At 39.4% G+C, this 23,184-nt stretch overlaps 2 long non-coding RNA genes across 2 annotated transcripts in view; one reads left to right on the top strand and one right to left on the bottom strand.

Annotated features, from left to right (window-relative positions):
- The window catches only part of LOC127537692 (uncharacterized), a 185,308-nt gene extending 162,858 nt beyond the window's left edge, over positions 1-22,450 (top strand). Inside the window, exon 2 of the long non-coding RNA XR_007947488.1 lies at positions 22,082-22,450. This is a non-coding gene — a long non-coding RNA (uncharacterized LOC127537692). The remainder of the gene's footprint in view (positions 1-22,081) is intronic.
- LOC127537693 (uncharacterized) lies at positions 8,223-9,792 on the bottom strand. The gene is made up of 2 exons (XR_007947489.1): positions 9,313-9,792; positions 8,223-8,563 (listed from the first exon to the last, which is right to left on the bottom strand). It is a non-coding gene; the product is annotated as an uncharacterized LOC127537693 (long non-coding RNA).
- Positions 22,451-23,184: the final 734 nt, after the last annotated feature.

Here is a 23,184-nt window from a genome sequence, read left to right as displayed (position 1 = left end):
CACTCTAAATACGTCTGTTAGTGGCGACTCATTGAGAGGGATCTCTAGACCCGTTTGTGAGAGAGTTTTGAATTCTCACTACTTACAAAGTTAGGCGAGATATCAGCTCTTAAATTAAACTCATGTGTGCTATTTTTGTTATCATTATATTTGTCCAAACAAATGTTCCTTTAGTTGTAACAGGCATTAAAATGAACAAAAAATTGAAGAAAACAAGGGTGGTCTAATATTTTTTTCCATGACTATATGTAACTTTTGAGTTGAATTGTTGCTTTGGTCACTTGGTTACTGAGGGTTGCAATATGATCGCTGTTGCATCAGCTGTGCATATTGTTTTTGAAGGTACAAGTGTTTAAAAATAGTGTCCAAATGCTGTAGCAGGCCAGGAATCACTCCAATGACTTGGTCTATAGGCCACTTCACATTTGAGTCATCCTACTATTACCATTTCTACTGAGCAATTTTGGCTGCAATTCCATCATATTTTGTCTCAAGGACTTTTAAAAGAACAGTTTCAGTGGTTTCACTGCAGAACCAAATAACCTCAGTGAATCCTAACATGACCAGCACCTTATCCCATATGCACATCAGTAAGGTAAAATATGGTCCAAAGTTGGTTACCGTTCTCTCTGACTCCCTTGTCGTCATCTGTGAAAGGCACTGAATATTGACTCCCACTAGCAATGTCTGCACCATTAAAACATTATCAATCACTTTACTTTGATCAATACAATCTGTGTGCTCATCACTGCCATGGTGAATGAGGGCTTAATGGTGATTGCAAACATGTCTCTGGAGCTTCAGCTGATTACTAATTCAGGCTGAGATACAACACAGAGCAGTCAATTGTTAATCCTGTAATTTCATTTGACGCCACGGCCCCCTCATGGTAGCCACCATTTAGCTTTGAATTTGATTCAGGATATTATTTTACGCCCTGAGGAAGCTAAAGGCAAATTTGAACAACTAAAACACAGCAAAGCAAGCGTTCATTAGTGGTCAACCTTCCCAGAAGTAATTTTCAGTCTCACCACTAGATGGGAGTCTTTAACTTCTTTCCTCTCATACTTCATGATTTATTTTTCTTCTTCATGCTCCCTATCAACTGTCACCAGTGGGGATCTTTCCAGCATTGCTGACATAAAGAGACAAAATGCCACTTGTTACTGCAGATGTAGATACAGAGTTCTGGATGAGTACTGGACTCTGCTACAGACACATGTTGCAGAAAAGCCCATTCAGGATTACCTTGTTCCTGTATGTTCAAAATAATAATAATAATAAAAATGGATTAGATTTATATAGCACTTTTCTGGGCACTCCAAGTGCTTCACAATGTATCCATTATCCATTCACTCACACATTCTCACTCTGGTGGTGGTAAGCTACATTTGTAGCCACAGCTGCCCTGGGGCAGACGGAAGCCCCTCCGACCACCACCAACATTCACATGCATCCATACACCAGTGTGAGAACAGAACTGGCAAAATGAATCACCAATCAATATACTTCTGTCTGAAGCTGCAGTCTCTGGCTCTCACTCCCTCTATTAAACTGATGCCAAATGGTTCCCCACACTACTGCAGGCAAGGACATGCTGAGCTGTGACCTCTGACACCACAGCAGAACTTTTTTTCCCTTCCAGTTTATTTTTGCTTTACTTTTTCAGGAAAGTAAAAATGCTCAGACACTAAGAAAAACACACACACACACACACACACACACACACACACATATATATATATATATATATATATATATATATATTTTTTTTTTTTTTACCAAAGACAAAGCTCTTGGTACCAGACTTTATGTAAAGACAGTACTACAGTTTACAGGCAAAAGCTAACTCCTTGCCAACCCTTCAAGCTAAAACTAGTGAATTACTGTTCTATGAGGGCCAACCACAAATAGAACCCCAGTGTCAAGACTAGGATCAGATCATTAGTGGGCAAAGTGGACAACCGAACCCATCACCTGAACCACAGCTGCCAGGACATTAATCTGGTCTGAGGAAACAAATAGAGAGCACTGCTCTGGGTTAAGAACAGAAGGGTTGGTAGAATAAGAGCAAGACAATGCAAAATCAGGAGTTGTACAAGCATAGTTCAGGGTTTATCAATGTTGTAACATAGGATTGTTTTATTCAACCTCAAAATATCTATCATTTATCATCTCGACTAATCTTGTCTATTTTGCTAAGAATCAGAAATGACTCATGGAGATGGTGAGAATGATAGATAATGTTAAGTTAATCATTATCTATTGAGTTACTTCTAAAACATCTTACTGCCAGTTTTTCAGTAAATTTTCATTGTCTCCTATATAGTCCTGGATTAAGGATATCATTAGGGATTCTATTTGTTTGTGACATCAGAAATACATTTCAAATCGACGTCTTTACCATTTTTCCTGTATTGATTTCCTGTCACTCCATTGCCGTCAAAAAAATCATATATTATATGGGGCGGGACTCCCACCCTGGTAATGCAGGAAATGAAGGAGAAGCTTTAAACATGTTATCAAGGGTCATATTTTTACCCAAATCATGCTGTATTGCTAGACCTTGACCATAACCAATCCTACATTAATCAATGTTTAAGCTCTGCCAAAGTGTCAACCAAAGCTTGATAGTACCTCAACCTACACCAGCACTCATCAACAGTGAGTAAAAATCAAAACAAAACACCAAGTGAAGTGAAAACGTAAGAGTAAGAAAAATGGTTTCACACAGGATTCAAGCCTCAGTCTCCTGGAAGAGGCTCCTGTTGCTAACTTACGACTTCATCCTTCCTGCGTACCTCCTCATCCAAACTTTCTTTTACTTTGAAGTCTTTCCTTCAACATCTCAGGTGAGAAATACATTTGAATTAGCACAAATTAGAATGCAGTTCAATTGTTTAGGTAAATAAAGAATTGTGAAGACAGATTTGCAACTACCACACCTTGAGGCTGAAGTCATTGCAGAAGTACCTCACAGTGCAATGCCACCAGCGGATCCAACAAAGTCCCTTTAGGCAAGTTTATTGACTGTTGTCTATTACAGTACCTGGTACATTAGCACAATGTGGCTAAAGCTAACAGTGGCCTATATGTGAACCAGTTGGTGTTTCTCGCTGCTAGCATCCCATTTGGCAGGATGTGTTTCCAATGGCAATACTACCCACTCCATATGAAAAAGGTGCCACCAACAAACTCGAATGCAAAGCAGTGAATGATATGACAGCAGCCTACATCCATCTTCCAAACAAAGGGAAACAGAGTTTGCAGACTGAGTTTTAATCTCAAATCTTGCATCTGATATATTACATCATACATCTGCTTTACATTATTTTGCCTTGTGACACCAGCTCCACTGAGGAGCACAAAAATGACCCCCTAAAGTAGCCACAGCTCATTTGATCTGGATTTAACTTCACACTGCACTTTCTCTGGTCCCCAACAATACCCCTGTCAAGGTTAAAGCACATCAGACATACAGTTGTTGAGACAGGCTAAGAACAGACACATAGACAAAGATTTCTTTAATCATAGCTAAGATTGTTTTTGCTTTCCCTTCAAAGCTCAGCACTGTCACAAGCACAAACAAGATCTGCTTATCCCCTGCACAATTAATATGGAATTAGATCCTTATGTTTTCCTTGTACTATATTAGCATCAAATGATACAATGCTTTATTAGAAAGATCCCAACAAATATGGAAACCCAAACTTAAGCATTATGATGCACTTAAGCTTTTCTATTCACCACTGGATGATCTCTGACATATAAGCTACTAGCTTACATCACAAAGCTGCTGAGTATATGAACTGTGAATTTAGCAAGGTGAGTCACACCTGCAGATACACACTGACACTGCAACATCCTGTTTTTGTACCATGTAATTCATGCAGTTGTACTAGCAGCATCTCTGTAGCTCCTCTGTATCACCTGCAGCACTGCTGTTTGTACACAATGTGACAGACTATAGAGAACTCGATTAAGGCCCTGGCAGAGAGAGCGCTGATCTGCTGAAGCGTTGCCTTAGCGAGCGAGCGAGCTTTGCTGCAAAGTCACAGCATCCGCTCTCTCCAGCATAGAATCAGAGAAAAACACGTGGAGACAGGCAGCACAGTTTGTTGTATTCGTCTTAATATCTATCACTATGGCTATATCTGTTCTGAGTTTGGCTGTGTTCCTCATCAAGCGTTGGCTGCGAGTTTCTGAGCCTTCGGGGTTGCAGCAGCAAAGAAGAGGCGTACCAGAGTGCCTTTCAGAATGTGCCAGTTAGCATCAGGGCCTATCTGTGTAGGGCACAGCCTGCTGGATCAGCAGTTTGCTCAAAGAAGGCACTGAGAGAAAACTATTTTCAGGTTATGAGACTCACAAGGATCGGCTACACCGTGGAATCTTCTCTTATTACACTATCTGTTGTTTTTTCCCGTGTTTTTTGCTTTAACCATGTCACATTTTCACAGTTGTTTCTGCCACTGTACCATTTCCAAACCCTCCTTTAACATCCCCCGCTCTTGCCTGTATTGCTCATCATTTCACTGAGTTTCTCCAGTGATGAAATCAGAAACCTCTCGCCGTTGCCAGAAAAGGAAAGAAAAAAAAAAAAAAGGGCAATATAGGGTCCACTTCAGCACAGCTTGTAATCACTCAGAGTTCACCTTGATGTAAATGGGCACCTAATCAATATAAAACATTAAAGCAGTAACAATAGGCTTGGAGAATTGCCCCTTTAAAGGCACACAGGGGAATTGGATTCATTTATTTAAGAGCTCCTTTGATGTCGGTTGTCCTACTTTCGACGCTATAGAAAAAAGTTTATATTGTCTTTCTTCTTCCCTTTTCTACACTCTTTCGGTGTTTTTCTCCCCCATCTTCCTGGTACGCCGTCGTTTTCGCACTAATTTGTTCGAGACAGTATCTTTTCCGCAGGCGAAGGGCTGCTGGTGCATCTTTGACTTTGACTCACCTTTCTAATTCAACACAGCTCCTTTGTGAAGTGCTCTCAGGGGTGTTTATTTGGCTTGTGAGACTGTAACATGGAGCTAAAGGGCAAAAGGACACCATTCACTCCGGACCCATTCTGCTAATGAAGACAGATTAGTCAAGCAACAATGTCTACACACACAAACAGGCACACATAGATAAAGATGCCAGTCCCCTGTATAGACTGCTGGACACAAATTACAGAGTGATTTTTATTTTGAATGATAAAAATAATACAGCCGTGAAGATATGGAGCTACCATTTAAGATGATGACAAGAGATATAATGAATGATGATGCACTGATGCTAATGCAGTCATCTACCTTGTAAAATCAAATCTTTTTCTTGGTTGTCTTGATGGTAACCCGTTTTATGGACTTTGTATCTTCTCTGGTTACTCTGCATACACACAGGAAGGTAAGATGCTAATCGAGTATTTCAATGAGAATTACTTGTTGAAACTGTCTCCTTCGAAAAAAATTAAACGTAGTAACAGTGAGATTACCATATGTGGATAGATGAAAACTAAATTCTGAAGACATTTGTCTCAACATGGGGCAAAAAAAAATGCATAACCTGTTTGAATTCAGAATGTACAGCTTCTCTAACTATAACTTAAGAAATCTGTGTGTGTGTGTGTGTATGTGTGTACGTGTTTATCTATACCAGTGGGGACTTGAACCTGACTGTGCTATATAGGTGGGGACTCGTGTCATGGTGGGGACCAAAAATGTTGTCCCCACGGGGGAGACAGTGTTTTCTTGGCCACGTTGTCGTTACTGAAAAAAGTAAAAGTGCAAAAAAGTTTCTTTAAGGTTAGGCATTGTTTTGGTCTGGGTTAAGGTTAGGGTTAGGGTAAGGGTTAGGGGTTAGATATGAATGGGAGTCAATGGTAAGTTCCCACAGGGATATAAGAACTAGACATGTGTGTGTGTGTGGTGTGTGTGTGTGTGTGATGTGTGTATGTGCTTATCTATACCGGTGGGGACTTGGTGGGGACTTTGACCTGACTCCACGCTATCTCGGTGGGGACTCGCGTCACGGTGGGGACCAAAAATGAGGTCCCCACGGGGGGAAACAGTGTTTTCTTGGCCATGTTGTTGTTACTGAAAAAAGTAAAAGTGCAAAAAAGTTTCTTTAGGGTTAGGCATTGTTTTGGTGTTGGTTAAGGTTAGGGTTAGGGGTTAGATATGAATGGGAGTCAATGGTAGGTCCCCACAAGGATAGGAATACACAGTGTGTGTGTGTGTGTGTGTGTGTGTGTGTGTGTGTGTGTTTGTGTGTGTGTGTATGGCGTCAGAATCGTGTCAAAAAGCGTGCGCAGCTATCAACTGAACGTGTCACATGCGCGCGTACTTTGACGCCTGTGCGCCTGACGCGTAATGCAGTTTCCCCATTGACTTATAATGGCCTCCCGTTCACGCGTGCGTTCACGTGTCATCATTGCTGCGCACTGGCAATCACACTACGCGGAGCGGTCAGTTTTTTTAACAAACGCACGCATTAATGCTCACATGAAGATAATAGAACATTTCGGTCACGCGCTCACACGTACGCGGAAATGACGTGCGCGAACTCTGTCACGCGTAACAAGAAGCTGCGTGCGTATGAAGCAGCGTGTACACGCCTGTCTGTCACTGTTTGACAAATACTTTCACGCGCTCACACACGCGTGCGGTCGCAATTTCTGATTGTACACAATAGTTGTTGATCTGCACCGTGCGCAGCATAACGCGTAACATGAGCGCGTCGTGTAGTTGTTTGGTTCCAGCTGATGGCGCTATTGTTCCAAAACACGGGGATAAACTTACCCAGTTTTTATTATTATTTAAATTAGGTTCTCAGGCTTCACAGCCCCAAGCCACTAGGCTGCAGTTCTTCTGACATTTATTATTATTCCATAATTAATTTAGCTTAGCTACTTAGCCTCAAATACGTTTGCATCCATTACATAGCGGTTAAACTTCTTTTCCTTTCGGCTTTTCCCTTCAGGGGTCGCCACAGCGAATCAGTTGCCTCCATCTAACCCTGTCTGCTGCATCCTCTTCTCTCACACCAACTACCTTCATGTCCTCTTTAACCACATCCATAAACCTCCTCTTTGGTCTTCCTCTAGGCCTCCTGCCTGGCAGTGGGAAACTCAGCATCCTTCTACCAATATATTCACTCTCTCTCCTCTGGACATGTCCGAACCATCTCAGTCTGGCCTCTCTGACTTTATCTCCAAAGCCTCTAACATGTGCTGTCCCTCTGATGTACTCATTCTTGATCCTATCCATCCTGGTCACTCCCAAAGAGAACCTCAGCATCTTCAGTTCTGCTACCTCCAGCTCTGCCTCCTGTCTTTTCCTCAGGGACACTGTCTCCAGAGCAAACAACATGGCTGGTCTCACCACAGTTTTGTAAACCTTTCCTTTCATTTTAGCTGAAACTCTTCTATCACACCTGACACTTTTCTCCAGCCGTTCCAGCCTGCACGTACACGCTTCTTCACCTCTTTTCCACACTCTCCATTGCTCTGGACTGTTGACCCTATACTTAAAATCCTCCACCTTCTTGATCTCTTCTTCCTGTAACCTCACTCTTCCACTTGGGTCCCTCTCATTCACACACAGATACTCCGTCTTGCTGCGGCTAACCTACATAGCGGTTAAACAAACGCAATAAATTGATGATAGTATCTATATTTACCTTTACAGATGATCTTAATTACGAGACAGAAGTCAGCTGTTGTCTGGGAACGTCCGTGATCACGCTACTGGTGGGACACAACTGTACCAAATTTCAGCTGAAAGCTGCTGTTCTGTGCAAACTGTCATGAGACATTTTTATTGTGATATACCCTTCACTGCTGTTAGCTTTTGTTTTAATAAATTGTTTGAGATGAGGAAATCACTATTGCATGTTTCTACTTAAATGCCCTACTTTCATGATTTAATATCACCATAGCATTAATTTTTACAATTTCCATAAATGCCACCTGAAAGTTGAGTAACTTTTTGTGAGTAGTGTATGTAGACATGTAATGTAAGCACACTTCAATAATATATCTGCTGCAGTAGTGCAGTTTATCTAGCTTGGTGTGACATATGCTGTGAGAAACAACATACTGGTATGTTGCTGATATGTTTCAGATTGAAATCTGCTTGAAAAGCACAACTGATTATCTGTCAAAATGTGTGTACGTAGAAGTGTGCACTTAACACTGAATAAAATCTCTGTAGATTATAGACAAAACACGCATCTTTCATCACAAATATATTTGTATTCACCCAAAGTGCAAGAGTAAAATACCAGTGTACTTAAATAGCTAAGAAGGAAAAGAATTTATAAAAAATATGATTACTTTTTCTAAAAAAGGCAGGAATAGTGGACAATGCAGTTTATTTCTGTGACAGTCGCTCCAGCACCGACACCATGTGTCACATCAGTCCAGCAAAGGTGTTTGAATTTTCATCCGTCCTCTGGATGTTCTGGAGCAGGGCAGTGGTCAGGTCTCGGTGTCTTCAGATCTGTTCCAAGAACCGTTCTTCTGACGTCCCCAGATACTGCAGCAGATCCACAGTAGCATCCTGCTTCCTTTATCCTGCATAAAAGCACCCAAGCAGCATTAGTTGTCAGTAATTATTTTCTATATTCATGAACACAGTTAACTTATTACCTCCACCAGGAGGTTATGTAATCATCGGAGTTTGTTTGTCTGTTTGTCTGTTAACAGCATAACTCAAAAAGTTATGGACGGATTTTGGCGGCCATCTCTCAATTGTACAGAGTCCTTCAAAAAAATCCTGGATCCAGACGGTGATCCAGATCACCTCCAAAATCTAATTGATTGTTACTTTTGCTCTTCCGGACATTCTGTAAAAAATTTGGTGAAAATCTGTCCATAACTTTTTGAGTTATGCTGTTAACAAACAGACAGACAGACAGACAGATGGCCTGGCGGAAGTCTGCGCTCTCTGCATGCTTTTCTAGTTATTTCTGTTGTAGAAGTGTGTATGTGTGTGTGCATGGCTGTGTGACTGTCTGCGTGTGTATGTGTGTGTGTTGATAGGGAGTATGATGGGAGTTAAGTTGGGAGGGATGTGGGGCATTGTGTTTTTATTGTTTGTTTTTAACTTGTTAAGCACTTAGTGCTACTTTATGTAAGAAAAGTGATATAGAAATAAACTTTGATTGATTGATTGATTAAAATAAATGTTGTACTTTGTGATTTTAGGATGGGCCAAAAGATAACATATTGATCATGTTGATGTCTGCATAGTCTAAACAAATCTTACTTGATTTTTTTTTATTGTAAATGTATGGTGTTTATTAATTAAATCAAAATCTTACTTGATTTGGTCTGTAGCGAGGAGGACAGCATGAAGGAGCTGCAGGATGGAACCAGTAAGCTGCAGAGTAGTGATCCTGGTAACTGGACCTCATCATCCTAGGCCGACAACTAAATAAAATTAACAAGAAATGTTGTTGATAGCATCTGTAATTTAAAACCATTTTCTCCATTAATTATTAATTTGTCCGCATGATGTTAGAAAATGTTACAAAAAATGCCTGTAATAATTTCCAGCAGTGCTCAATGCCTTGATATATTTGAGCAACAACTAAAAACCATCAAAGAAATCTGTGTATAAGTAATGAATGCATTGAATTTCCACATCTGCAAAGCTGGAAAATCACAGAACAATCAGCATTTTACCTTGAAATTATAAAAATAGCTGCACATTACCAGTATTCCTCACTTCATTGTGTTAATTTGATCTTTTGAATAAGTTTTAGACTCGTATTAATAATGTTAAACAGTTTATTGGTTCTTCAAGGGAAATTTATATGATTATCATATAGTTCAGCAATATTAGTAATGGGCCATTGTGTAACAACATGGGAGGTTCTGAATACAGGTCTGGTAATGAAATATTGCTGCTGCTTTTCTCAGGTTTTATAAGACGGTTTTCATAGCTTGCTAGCTTAGCAGTGGCTAACTGGTTAGCAAATAGTCGACCTCTGATCCTGTGTCCGGACCACGTTAGCTGGCGTAACGTTCATAATATTGATGTGGATCTGTTGTAGCTGGCGTATTCATAGTCGGCTAACAGCAGGGTGTTTAAGAAATAAAACTTACCTATCAGGAAGTCTTCATCTGTCTTCAGCCTGCATCAACTCCTGCTCAGCTGTTGCGTTCAGGGACCCGGTTGGAATCACGGAATGCAGCCGGAAAAAATTGGGGCTCTTTTTGGCCAAAAACTGCTGCATCCCGGCTGCCTTTTCTGGTTCTTGTAGTCATTTCTGAACTTTTTAGTTGTTGAGGAGTTAGTCAGGCTCCGTTCGTACAGCTGTAGCCGTCTCCCTCTGGATTGTTTCGAACACTGGTGTGGTCCAAGAGGCTCCCTCTAACTTCCACTGAATTTCATATGAAGACCACAGTTCCAGGAAGCTTTGGGTCTCCTCCTCAGACCGTTGCTGCTTGGATTTTGCTTCTATATTTACCGGTTTTTAAAACACAAACACTGAACATTACTGCTGCTCGCTCGGCTGTTTAAAAACGGCGCTTCTGTGTTTCCCCTGTTGACGGTCGGACTGTAACCCCAGCCCCTGACGTACTGGGCTCTCACCTCGGGCCACCTCTGGCCCAGCAACGAGTTGGGGCCGGTGCGAGTCCCAGTTTTTGGAGCCCGGAGGCGGCCCACCGCCTGTCGAAAACAAAAAACCGGAGCCGAATCGGCCACCGACTCCAACCTCGAACCGGAACTGCCTGGGTCGAAAAGGGGAGACTCTTCTTCGTCTTCTTCTTTTCCGCCAGTATGGCTCACTGCTGCCTCCCCTGGCTGACTAAAATGAAAAGGCCAACTACACGACACGCTCATGTGAGGCGGACTGGTACGCACGGTGCAGAAACGTTCTATTGTGTATGGCGACCGCACGCGTGTGTGAACGCGTAATAGTATTTGTCAAACAGTGACAGACAGGCGTGTATGCGCTGCTTCATACGCACGCAGCTTCTTGTTACGCGTGAAATACAATCTGCACACGACAACGCACGCACGCGTAAGAAAATAATCATGCGTGTACAGACACGTTGCTGCGAGTTGCTTTGATTGTTTTGACACGATTCTGACGTCATAGTGTGTGTGTGCGTGTGTGTGTACGTGTCTGTTATTCACATTTCTTGACAACTGTACGTCCAATTTTCTTTAAACTTGCTGAGTGTATTACTGACCAATGCAGCATTGATTTTAAAGAAGACTGTATGAATGGTGGCCAAGCTTGTGATCTCTTTTAAAGTCTCTTTACAGGCGTCAGCCTGGCATTTGACTGCTGGTGTTATAGAAAGAATCTTTGTCTTAAACATCAGCATTTAACCACTGGCAGCAGGCACTGTACTCGTTCTTAAAATTCACAATCAGTCTGACCTTTGCAACTCTACTGACCCATCAGTAAATGTGTGAAGCCATGTTAAACAGATAATGACAGCACTGAAGCAACTGACAAGCAGCGGACGTAATTTTGGTTCTTCACTGTACGTAGGTGGCAACAGACTACAGAAAGACTATGCCAAAATGGTTCTCACAGCTTCATAGCATGATATACTCTGATTCTATAATATTGGGCCCATATGGCGTGTTCATTAGCCTTCTTAGTAGAACATGTGTAGAGCATTTGTTGCCTGCTGGTAAGTCGATTAACTTGCTGTTGGTTTACCACACACACAAAATCAAACAATCATACAGCTTTTCTAGATTTTCCAAATGTTGTTTAACCAAATTGTCAAATTCTGGCTGCAATAATAACAATAATAAAAAAAGGTGTTTTTGTTTGTAATGCGCTTTTTTTTTCACAGTGTCACAGCTACTCCTCCTTCAAAGATGGAGATGGAGAAGGTCATGTTGGTATGAAGAAGAACATGCCTCCCAAAGTATGGGCTTCTGATATACAGTATATTATTGTATGGCAATGATAAAGTAGACATAAGTAGAACAAAACCTAATGTTCAAAGGTTACATATATTTTTTGGCAAGTTTCATAATTATGATTTGCACACTTTTAGAAATGTATTTATTTTCCTTCATTTACACGTTTAAAGTTCACATATACAGTCTATCAGCAGGGTTATACAGCTTGGTTCAAATGAAAATAAAAATCAGCAGGGAAGCAAAATACTACAACAATAAAGATATAAAAAGGTTTATCCTCTTTTGATAGTCGGATTAACTAAAGTAACATCGACAGTCACTTTCATGTATTCATGTTTATCTCATTAAATACTATGCCTAATACAATGTTTTTGTAACAAACATGGTTGCTGTTTGCTGGTACGTCTCCAAGGGTAATTAGAGGTTAATTTCTCACTGTACAGGTCTGGAAAATCAGGAAGTGGGCTAATTAGTTTGCATGTTAAGGCACTGGTCAGAAGTAGATGGCTGTTTGAATTAGTTTGAATGAATTATGTGCCAGCTCCAATTTGTTCAAACCTATTTTTTGAGGTGACAGCCCCTAAATAGTAGTACTAGAAGTAGTTGCAGATTTGATTGCTCTTGTCATCTTTGGTGTCTTGATTGGATAATCTATTTAGCATCTCTGTGAATTTGCACAGTGCTTGTGTTGTTCTTATCTGTGTACCAGATGGTCATTTCAATCAGAGTAGAGATTACCCCCCGCCAAGGATTTGAAAGATAAATTGGAAGGATTGTGAGATAATTAGTCATATAGTTAAGACAAAGGGGGGGAAACACCACACTATCACAGTACAAATGAAAATGAAATGATGTATGATTAAACTATCTACGGTTCATATGCATGCATCTATCAGTCACAACATTAAAACCACAGCCAGGTCAGTCCTCAAAGGCTATAACAAACAACTAACAAGGCTTAAAGGGTTCGCTACCAACAACCTACAGAACACCACAGAGGTCCAATGTCAAACCACCAACAAGTTGGATCTGCTTTGGTGGAGCAAGGTGGACATACACAATATTAAGCATGTGATTTTATTTTGTACCTAAGCAACCTATGGGATCAGTCATAGACACCACTTGGCAAAATGGTCAAAGATAGAGATGTCCTGATGAAGTTTCTTTGGGCCTGATCTGATCAGATATGCAGCCCCACTACAATACCATTTTCTGAGATAATACAAAATTCAAGTTTTGTAGCTTAGCTGTGGTATCACAAGGCGGAGGCTTAATCTATTTAATTTTAGAGTGACCAGTAGAGGCAAGGGAAGGGGGGTTGGCATGGGAAGACAACTGTGGGGGTTAACCGAATAAAGGGGCACCATGACAAAGTCTACTGCACCGCTTAATGACTTCTGGTCGGTGCAGATGTGTGAAATCAAACTTGGATCAACTAGGACAAGTCTTCTATATCCCATTGGCATATGTAACAGCCACTCTTTTCAACTGTAGCATATGTCTGTGGCTTGAAACAGCAATGTCAATACCCAGTATGTTCGATTTGCATCATAAAATCACTTATTAATTGACGATACTGCATTTAATAGAAAAAATAGTCATATTTATGACATTTATGTGGAGATAAAGCCAAAAAGGATCGAGTTCAGATTTGTAGTGATTCCAATCAATAAAATTAGCCCTGATCAGCCTTGATTATTTCTAGTCAAAGATGGAGGGAATAAGACCAAAACAGTGCATTCCATAACTATAAAATTAACCTACCAGGCCTTAATCAGGAGCTTTTTCAGTGGAATTTGATATACAGTATACAGTATAGTTATTCCATTTCACTGTGCTACAGTGGTAAGTAATAAAATGTGTGTGTGATGTGCACAAATGTAAGACAAATGGAGTTATTAAGCTCCTCAGTGTTTGACAGTCATATAGAAACCATTTGTGTTTGCTCTAAGCATGAAAGAATAAAATGACAACACGGAAGACAATGTAGAGTCGCCTCCTGTCATCTGCATGAGTGAGTAGTGACATCACTCTAATTCCCTGTGATAATTTTGTTCACTTTTGCAAGTTTTTTTCCCCGGGTGGGAAAAAAAAACATCCAACATTTCCCTTCTGAAGTGTTGTTGTATCACTATGTTAACCAGAGCTCTCTTCCCTTCCCCTTTATTCCTCTGACCTCATTATCAAGCATCACAGTCTTAAGGGAAGATCGCCTCAAGCAATATTTTTTTAAAAAAAGCGCTTTAAAGTAGAAACCTGTGCTCATCCAAAAAAGAATTACATACTTAATTTTTTCTCGCCAAGTTACTGATTATTTCCCAAGGATATGAGACAGCAACAACACAGAACAAAAAAAATAAAAATAAAAATCATAATTGGGACAGAAGAAAGCCTGAAAAGATACTAGTTCAGTTTATTCTGGTCTTTCCGTTAAGGCAACATGATTGAATTTCTTTATGTTTGAGGCGGTTTGAATAATCATAATTAACTGTGCTTCAAAATACATAGAGTTATCACTCAGTTCTGGAGTTACTCTCAGTTCCATAAAGCTTTTTAGCCTCTTTAAGCTCCCTGTTTTGGCAGAAATCTCCTCCCTTATCAAACCTTTTGTTTTCAGTGGCAACACTTAACAATGACAAATCATTGCACACCCCCTGATCAGCAATAAACAGCAAACATAAGCAGCTGGCTGTTAGACATAGTGGAGAATTTAGCTAGAAAAGAGACATATTTTTCTAAAAAGCTGGTGGAGACCAAAACAGAGCTAGAAGAGTAAGTAGGGAATATTGGACATTAAAGCTGCTGTCCGGAGTTTGAATCGCAGCGTCTCCCAAAACGCTGTTGGTCCCACCCACCCTCCCTCTGATTTCGCCCCTTTATTTGTGCACGCGCGCAGTACATGAGAGAAGTGCCCGGAGTGCTGCAGCATCTCGCCTGTTTTGCTGTTTTCCCCTCTTCTGCATTTAGTACATTTAGTAAATAATAAAGGAATTACGTTAGAATGCTGTATTGAGTCTAACTTGTCCTAATACCAAAATAACATGAATCTGCTAGGACGAACGAGTAAAGTTTCAATATGTGATTACACTCGTGTATCCCTCTCAATGACGTTGTTTATCAAACTTAGTGCATTTACGCGTGTATATGTGTTAGATTGTTTATTTATTTCTATCTAGAGTTCAGAATTGCATGACTCCTCTGACGAAGAGTATGTCCCAGACGCCCCAACATCTTCCTCCAGAGGTCGGGCATCTAAACGAAGCCGTCAGGTGGGCTATGGAGACCGTGGTCGGGGAGCGACTCGAGCACCCCGAGCCAAAAAGTTGCTGATCCCTGATGCTCTCTCCTCCACAAGCAAAACAAATGTGCGCGCGGTTGCGTAGTGCGTAGCTCGCCCACCTCTGCATGGGCTTGCTTGCTGTGCGCGTAACCGTTGATTGACAGCATGACAAAGCTGAAGCTCGAACTTGATTGGTCGGCAGCAACCGGCGCTTTTTGGAATAACATGGGGGACTATGAGAGGAAGGCGGAGCTCAGGAATAAATTTTCATATCGCGTTATACTAACTTCATATTATAGTATCGAACTAGACTAACACATTTAAGCTTTGTTAAAAAATGATACATAAATTGAAAACAAACGGAAACTCCGGACAGCAGCTTTAAGACTAAAGACAAGACCACTGTTGCTACATGTGTGTGCAGGCCTAATGTGTTCATTACAACAAATGTATAAACTAATAATATATCAGTTTCCTCTGCTGCCCTTAAGTGGCTAAAAAATCCTTTAATGCAGCTTTAATGAAATAGATGACAAAAATTTACATTGTAGTTAACTGAACTTTAACCCTCCTCAAATATTACAAACACATTTTACCCTTGGAGTCAATCTGACCCCAGGGACATTTGCCTCCAGGAAATGATTAACATAAAATTGTTGACCAAGTTATTGTGTCAGGCACTTTGTTTATTTGTTGAATACATAAATAACCCCTTAATAATGAAACCTGACCTGTCCTCTAGCGCCACCATGAGGGCAAACTTTTAAATTAGAATTAATGTACCTTGAATAGTTTTCATACAAATCTTCTCAAAATTGCTGACATTAATGACCTGCAGCGCCACCATCAGGTCAAACTTTCAGTTTTAAAGTTAGTGTATCTTGAAAATCTTTTGTCCAAATATTTTCTAAAATGGGGTGCACATTCATGACTCTCACAAAATGAACCATAGTGATTGATATTGATGATCTTCCTTTCCTCTCATGGACATATTTGTTTATCAAATCGCATGACATGGAACAAAACTTGGAATGTCTTCAGAGACATGGTGGCTGCAAATATTGCCCTTCCAGTCTAAGCATTCCAAAGGCTTGCTGTTGCTTCCCCTTTTGATGTGTAAAATGAGCAAGCTGATGTACGCTTACAAGTCAACTACAAGTCTTTACAACTGTCCCCATACACATGCTTCCTCTCTAAATGTGTCATCCCAAGAACAATATTTTCAATCGAAGGTGTTATGAAGAGCTCTGATAATAACTTGATGTCTTCAGCATGGCTGATTGTGTATCTGGTGGAGCCTGGAATCATTTTTAATAATATCAGTAGCACTAAGTCTACCCTGTTGTTGAAGTGGGGAAAGGGAGCATATCGTCTTTCCATTTTTGGAAGTGATCAGGTCTGCTGGTGGTTGAGAGACAACAAGATGATCACACTTTAATTCTCATCAGATGAGAATTAAAGTCTCTGTCTCAAACACATTCTCCTCTATGTCATTTTCACTGTCAAAGAGTTGTTCTAAAACATTTTCAAGTGGCATCATACGGATTGCAGTATGCACAGAGCACAATGATAAATGATTTGGATATAGGGCAGAGAGCTGCAGGCTTTTTCTGTTTGCTCCTCCTTTATTGTGCATGAACAACCAATGTCGTCGTAGGAAAATCCCACCCTCCACACCACAGGAAATATCAGCTCTACCTGTGAGTACAGTAGGTCACACACACAGCTTTATGCCCATGGTGTGGGGAATTTCTCACAAGAATATTGTTTCCCCCTCCACATGTCATGTTCGTACCAAAAACTGAAAATTATGGTTCCCTGCTCACTTCAACAGCAAGATAGAGTGTGTCCCACCAGACATGCAGTCAGCCATGTTGAAGACAGAAAGTCATTTTTCGAGCTCTACATCGATCCATCAGTTGAAAAGATTGTACTTGAGATGATAATTTTAGAGTGGATGGGGATGCGTAGTTGGAAAGACTTGGATGTGATCAACTCCAAGCCTACACTGACCTCCTCATTTTGGCAGGGGTTCACGAGTCAAGTTGTTTCCCACATGTCCACACCATGAGAAGAATCAAAGTCCTCATGGAAATAGTTGTTTTCAACATCACCCTGTTATGTATCAGCTCAAAAGTATTGACTCTGCACCTACAAGTGTGGGGATGTTAGGTCACACATACACAGACAGGCAAGTTTTACAGCTAAAACAGCTTGGGGTCTAATTGACCCCAGAGGAACACCAATGCTTGCAATATGTGTTCAGCATATTGGAAAAAAAATATCATCATTGTAATTTCATGCTTAATCGGTTGTCCCCATCAAATTAGCCCTCTATGGTACGCACTATGATCCCAGTTGGTAAAAAAATGTTTGGGGTGTTTTTTTGTCTTAAAACAGATCAAGCAAACATAATTAAGAGACATTTTCAAAAAATATTATTTTTTAGTAGTTTTTAGGGTTCGTTGCCATATGGCAACACCGTACCATAATGGAAAGTAATGAAAACAAGAGAGTTTTGTTTAAAATTGTGTATAACATTTATTTTAAAACTCATGTTATAGTATAAACAATCCCCAGTAGCTAACTAAACTAATAGTTTAATGCAATACATAAATGGAGGCTGGAACATGATTGCCATATACATTTTACACTCTCTTACTGGTAATACCTGTCACTTCACTTTCACTGTCTCTGCCCTCACTCTCTCCACTGTCCTCATTCTCTGGCTCATAGTCTTCATCCGTCTCACTGTCTTTATCACTCTCATTCTACTGTGTTTCCAGCAGCTCATTTTTCTCGTCACTGAATCCTTTGTCATCTTCACTATCATCTAGTGGGAGGGCTAGTTCAGCTTTTTTCCGTGATTTACCATAAAAAAAATTTGCATTCATGCTGTAAATGGAAGAAAGATGTGTCAAATATCATCATACGCAATGTGGAAAGGACTCACAAAGTGTATTATTATAGTTTATAGACTATAGAAGATCAGGGTACACCAGTGCAATTGCAAAGTAGGTGTACAACTAAATACAAAATGTTATCAACATACCAGGCTAGCAATCCGTAATGGTACAGTGTTGCCATTTGGCAACGTACACATTTTTAACATTTTCTATTATTGATCAAGCACAGTGCAAGAAACTACATAATAATGAACTTAACTCACCTATTATTGAGTGTATATTTTTTCCCCGTTGAAAAACTTCGAAAAAACACTTTTTTTGGTGAATTTTTAGGAATCAAATGGTGAGGCTCCTCCCGTCAATGATTTCTGCAGAAAAGGGTTTCAAACTGGCCTCCAGAAAGTCATGTGACAAATTTAAACACTGCTATTGGTTAACTTAGAACCCCACTTCTTTTTAATGCATTGCATCATAACTGGGGATGTATTATCTGTGTGTAGAAAGCTTAAAATGTGGGTGTTGCCATATGGCAACGCTGTACCATAGAGGGTTAGGAAAAGTCATGAAATATAATGCAAAAAAGTCAACTATTGTCACAAACAATGAAACTGACCCCAAGTAGAATAGGAGGGTTAAGTTTAAATTGATGATATATATATATATATATATATATATATATATATATATATATATATATATATATATATATATATACATACACACACATAAACACACATAAACAAACCCTTTTGTTATTTATGGCAATGCATGAAAATATATAATAAAACAATGAATAACACTATAGTAAAGCACAGTTTGGGGTGAAGTGTAGCAGTGACTTCTTGGGAAATTAATGTTTATTTGCCTGCATATGTATTTTAACACTTAGCATAACCTGATTGTTTGCTAAGCAACGATAACATGCAATTTATTTAAATGCCCTGACTGTCTGACTATGTAAGCAAGTCAGTACAATAGAGAATGACGTGTCGATCGATGGATATTTCTGATATGAAGGGATGCAGTAATGCCTGTTTTGACGTACTTGTGTGAGCAATTGAATTTCAAATATAAAACCAAAATGCAATGTAGGTAAGGAGATGTTACCATGGGGACTGCAGCACTCGCAGCAACAGCTGAAGCACAGGTTGTGTGACATATGGTGCCATGGGACCACCTCTGCTTCTGTGTTGCGTGACACACAGAAACGCATCAGTGAACTCACTTTGACAGCATATGTACAAAAGCATGGTCACCTGGCCAGATGTGATGTGTGTACGGAGATGCATTCGCTATATTCAGGTTTTTATACCTGACTTTTTTTCCTTTTACCTTCATCGCACTGCTGCTCTTTTCTAGATGGATTGTACATTTAGTTCAAGTATAAGCTGTAAAGCCATGTCTTGAAAATATGTGACAAAATGTCACCAAAACAGTGCAGTGGTACTCATTTGCATAGTTTTGCTAAATGTTGATGTGTAATGTTATGTACAGCCTTTTCCTGAGCATGCTGTGCTTTTTTTTTTTTAAACTGCCTTCAACCTGGTGGATTCCCTTTAATTATTAGTGCTTTTAGGTTCTTAAATGGCTGTCAATGTAATGGCAGTGATTACAGGCACTCCATGCAGAGACTGTTGAGAATAGCCCGTAAAATTAACAGTTTGATACTGATAAAGTCATTACAAGGCAAGGTACAAGTTAAATATGTAACAGCAGCAAAATGATCTGCAAATGGTCTGTTAGCTTTAAGGTTCATCAAAGTGTGAGCACAGAAAAACTGGCACACAGCACAAAAATTGTGGTGATGGCAGAAACTTTTTTACTGTATCATAAAATGGGTGAATGTTTTTTATATCAACAACAATTCAAATGATTCTTTAATATCTAAGGTGTCATGCCTAATGATTAAACCACAGGGCATTGTTACTAAACTCTGCAGTTTCTCTGAGCTCTGGGGACTGTTTAAGCATATTTTAATGCATTGTTTTGGTTTCAGAATACACTTATGGCACCAGTGTTATGGTGCAGATGCCATCATTTGCAAGCAGAGTCTGTGCAGTAGGAATCAGGAGTGGAGATGTAATACTAAGGGCCAGAGAAGAGGCAGGAAAAGCTAAGAACACACGTAATCAAGTCATCTTTTTGTCAAATTTACATCCACGTTTGGACATAAAATATGTCTGGTGAAGACTTATGTGGAAGTTCATTCAGAGAAACAGAAATTAGAGTCAAAATTCTTGAATAAGTTCCCATGCTTGGACAATAAAGATCATTTTTACAGAACACAGTCGTAGCCATGACAGCAGACAATGCACCAATTTGGATGTTGCTGCAAATAAGCTACAAATTATAAAATGTGGAGGTTGTACATGCACCATCAACCTGACGGCAGAAGAGCTGTACAATCACTACTGTTTCCCAAGATAAGTGTCATCAATTTAGAACCCTACTAAACGTGAAATAATTTCGTCTTTCCTGAGCTATGGAGTAGAAAAATGACCAGAGCAGTGATTTTGCAGAACATCATATTGAGAAAGTTAATCTGACCTCCTGGACATAAAATGTCATCCTTTCAAAATGTTATAACAGACATTTCTGTGCAGTTTTGTGCCAATTAGTGTATGAATTTTTAAGTTATGACCAAAAATGTATTTTGTGAGGTTACAGTGACCTTGATCTTAGACATCTGTTCATCTAAATGTAAAGAGTTCATCATGGAGTCCAAGTAAATGTTAGGCATTACTGAGGGTAACACTTTATAATAACTATACACTATTAAGCATTAGTTAAGCATTGGTTAAGCATAATTTCAGCATTAGTTAATCCTTAAATCCTCATGAACTCATCATGAATTCACCATTAGTAATGCATTACAAAGCATTAGTAAAGACAGTTTTAAATGTTCAACCAACACATTATTAAGCATTAGTTGAACATTAGTAAAGCGCTTAATTCATCGTTAACTCATCATTTGTAACTAATTAGTTATACGTGCTTAATTAATCATGAATTCATGATCTGTATGACATTTATTATGCATTACTAAGCACTTAATAAATCCGGTTAAAAATGTTTTGTTGCTCATTGATAACCTCAGTTGTTAATACTTTATAAAGGGTTAGCAACTGTGTTAGTATATGATTTACAAACACATATTCATACTCAATGAATAACTTATTAATGCGGTTACTACTCATTAGTTAAGTATATTCCGTGAGCCCATCTAAAGTGAGGACTATCTATGCTTTATAAAGCATTTATAAATGACACAGAAGCAAAGACATACAAAGTGTCAGTTTTATTGGTCCCAAACAATACAAGCTCTTTTAAATACACACTTTAAACAAATACAATCTATAAAATTTCAAGTAAACTTGACAAATATCTTCAAATAACAACAGTCTGTGATCGTATAAAATAGAAAAATAAAATACAAGCTCTTTAAATACACACTTTGCAATCCTTAACATTTCAAGTAAACTGGTGAACTATCTCTTCAGGGCACACACACACCAGATGTAAGTGGCTGCCTGATTCTGGGATTCCGCCAGTGCATTTCAATGGTGTGCCCTTGAAGTGCACAAAGTGCTTTACAGTAAAACAAATATACCGTTTTCAAATATTGCAAGATAACACTAGATAATTTCTGCAACCTGTTTGCCTCTACGATCAGCTGCCATCTCCCCAGCGTGATATGGTTCTCTCTCCGACTTCCGCATTTCAGAAAAATTAAAAAAACCCGCGCGGTCTCGCTCTCCAGAACCGCGGAGGAGGCTGGGACTTGTAGGACTCTGGGACGTGTAGGACGCTACTGCGCATGCTTTTACCGTCAAAAATGCTAGTGCGCATGCTCCAAAATCCCAGAGAGTCCAACCAGTCCCAGCCTCATCCGCGGTTCTGGAGAGCGAGACCGCGCGGGTTTTTTTTTTAATTTTTCTGAAATGCGGAAGTCGGAGAGAGAGCCATATCACGCTGGGGAGATGGCAGCTGATCGTAGAGGCAAACAGGTTGCAGAAATTATCTAGTGTTATCTTGCAATATTTGAAAACGGTATATTTGTTTTACTGTAAAGCACTTTGTGCACTTCAAGGGCACACCATTGAAATGCACTGGCGGAATCCCAGAATCAGGCAGCCACTTACCTCTGGTGTGTGTGCCCTGAAGAGATAGTTCACCAGTTTACTTGAAATGTTAAGGATTGCAAAGTGTGTATTTAAAAGAGCTTGTATTTTATTTTTCTATTTTATACGATCACAGACTGTTGTTATTTGAAGATATTTGTCAAGTTTACTTGAAATTTTATAGATTGTATTTGTTTAAAGTGAGTATTTAAAAGAGCTTGTATTGTTTGGGACCAATAAAACTGACACTTTGTATGTCTCTGCTTCTGTGTCATTTATAAATGCTTTATAAAGCATAGATAGTCCTCACTTTAGATGGGCTCACGGAATATACTTAACTAATGAGTAGTAACCGCATTAATAAGTTATTCATTGAGTATGAATATGTGTTTGTAAATCATATACTAACACAGTTGCTAACCCTTTATAAAGTAGTAACAACTGAGATTATCAATGAGCAACAAAACATTTTTAACCGGATTTATTAAGTGCTTAGTAATGCATAATAAATGCCATACAGATCATGAATTCATGATTAATTAAGCACGTATAACTAATTAGTTACAAATGATGAGTTAACGATGAATTAAGCACTTTACTAATGTTCAACTAATGCTTAATAATGTGTTGGTTGAACATTTAAAACTGTCTTTACTAATGCTTTGCAATGCATTACTAATGGTGAATTCATGATGAGTTCATGAGGATTTAAGGATTAACTAATGCTGAAATTATGCTTAACCAATGCTTAACTAATGCTTAATAGTGTATAGTTATTATAAAGTGCTACCTTACTGGGATGTGTTCACAAAATCAGAATAGACAGACAGAAATCAAAAATCAGAGAGCCAGAGTCCATGACGGTACAACACAGTTAAGATCACGGTGGCTTGGATGGCCAGAAGGCAGGACATCAACATCAAGCTGATGCTGCAAAAATTCTGTTGCTAATATAGTCACCAGTAGAAGCAGGCAGCAACAATTGTCAA

This window comes from Acanthochromis polyacanthus, chromosome 16, assembly GCF_021347895.1.
Source record: "Acanthochromis polyacanthus isolate Apoly-LR-REF ecotype Palm Island chromosome 16, KAUST_Apoly_ChrSc, whole genome shotgun sequence".
Lineage (NCBI taxonomy): Eukaryota > Metazoa > Chordata > Actinopteri > Pomacentridae > Acanthochromis > Acanthochromis polyacanthus.
The sequence above is the reverse complement of the archived record's forward strand: the minus strand, read 5'-3'. Positions and strand labels throughout refer to the sequence as shown.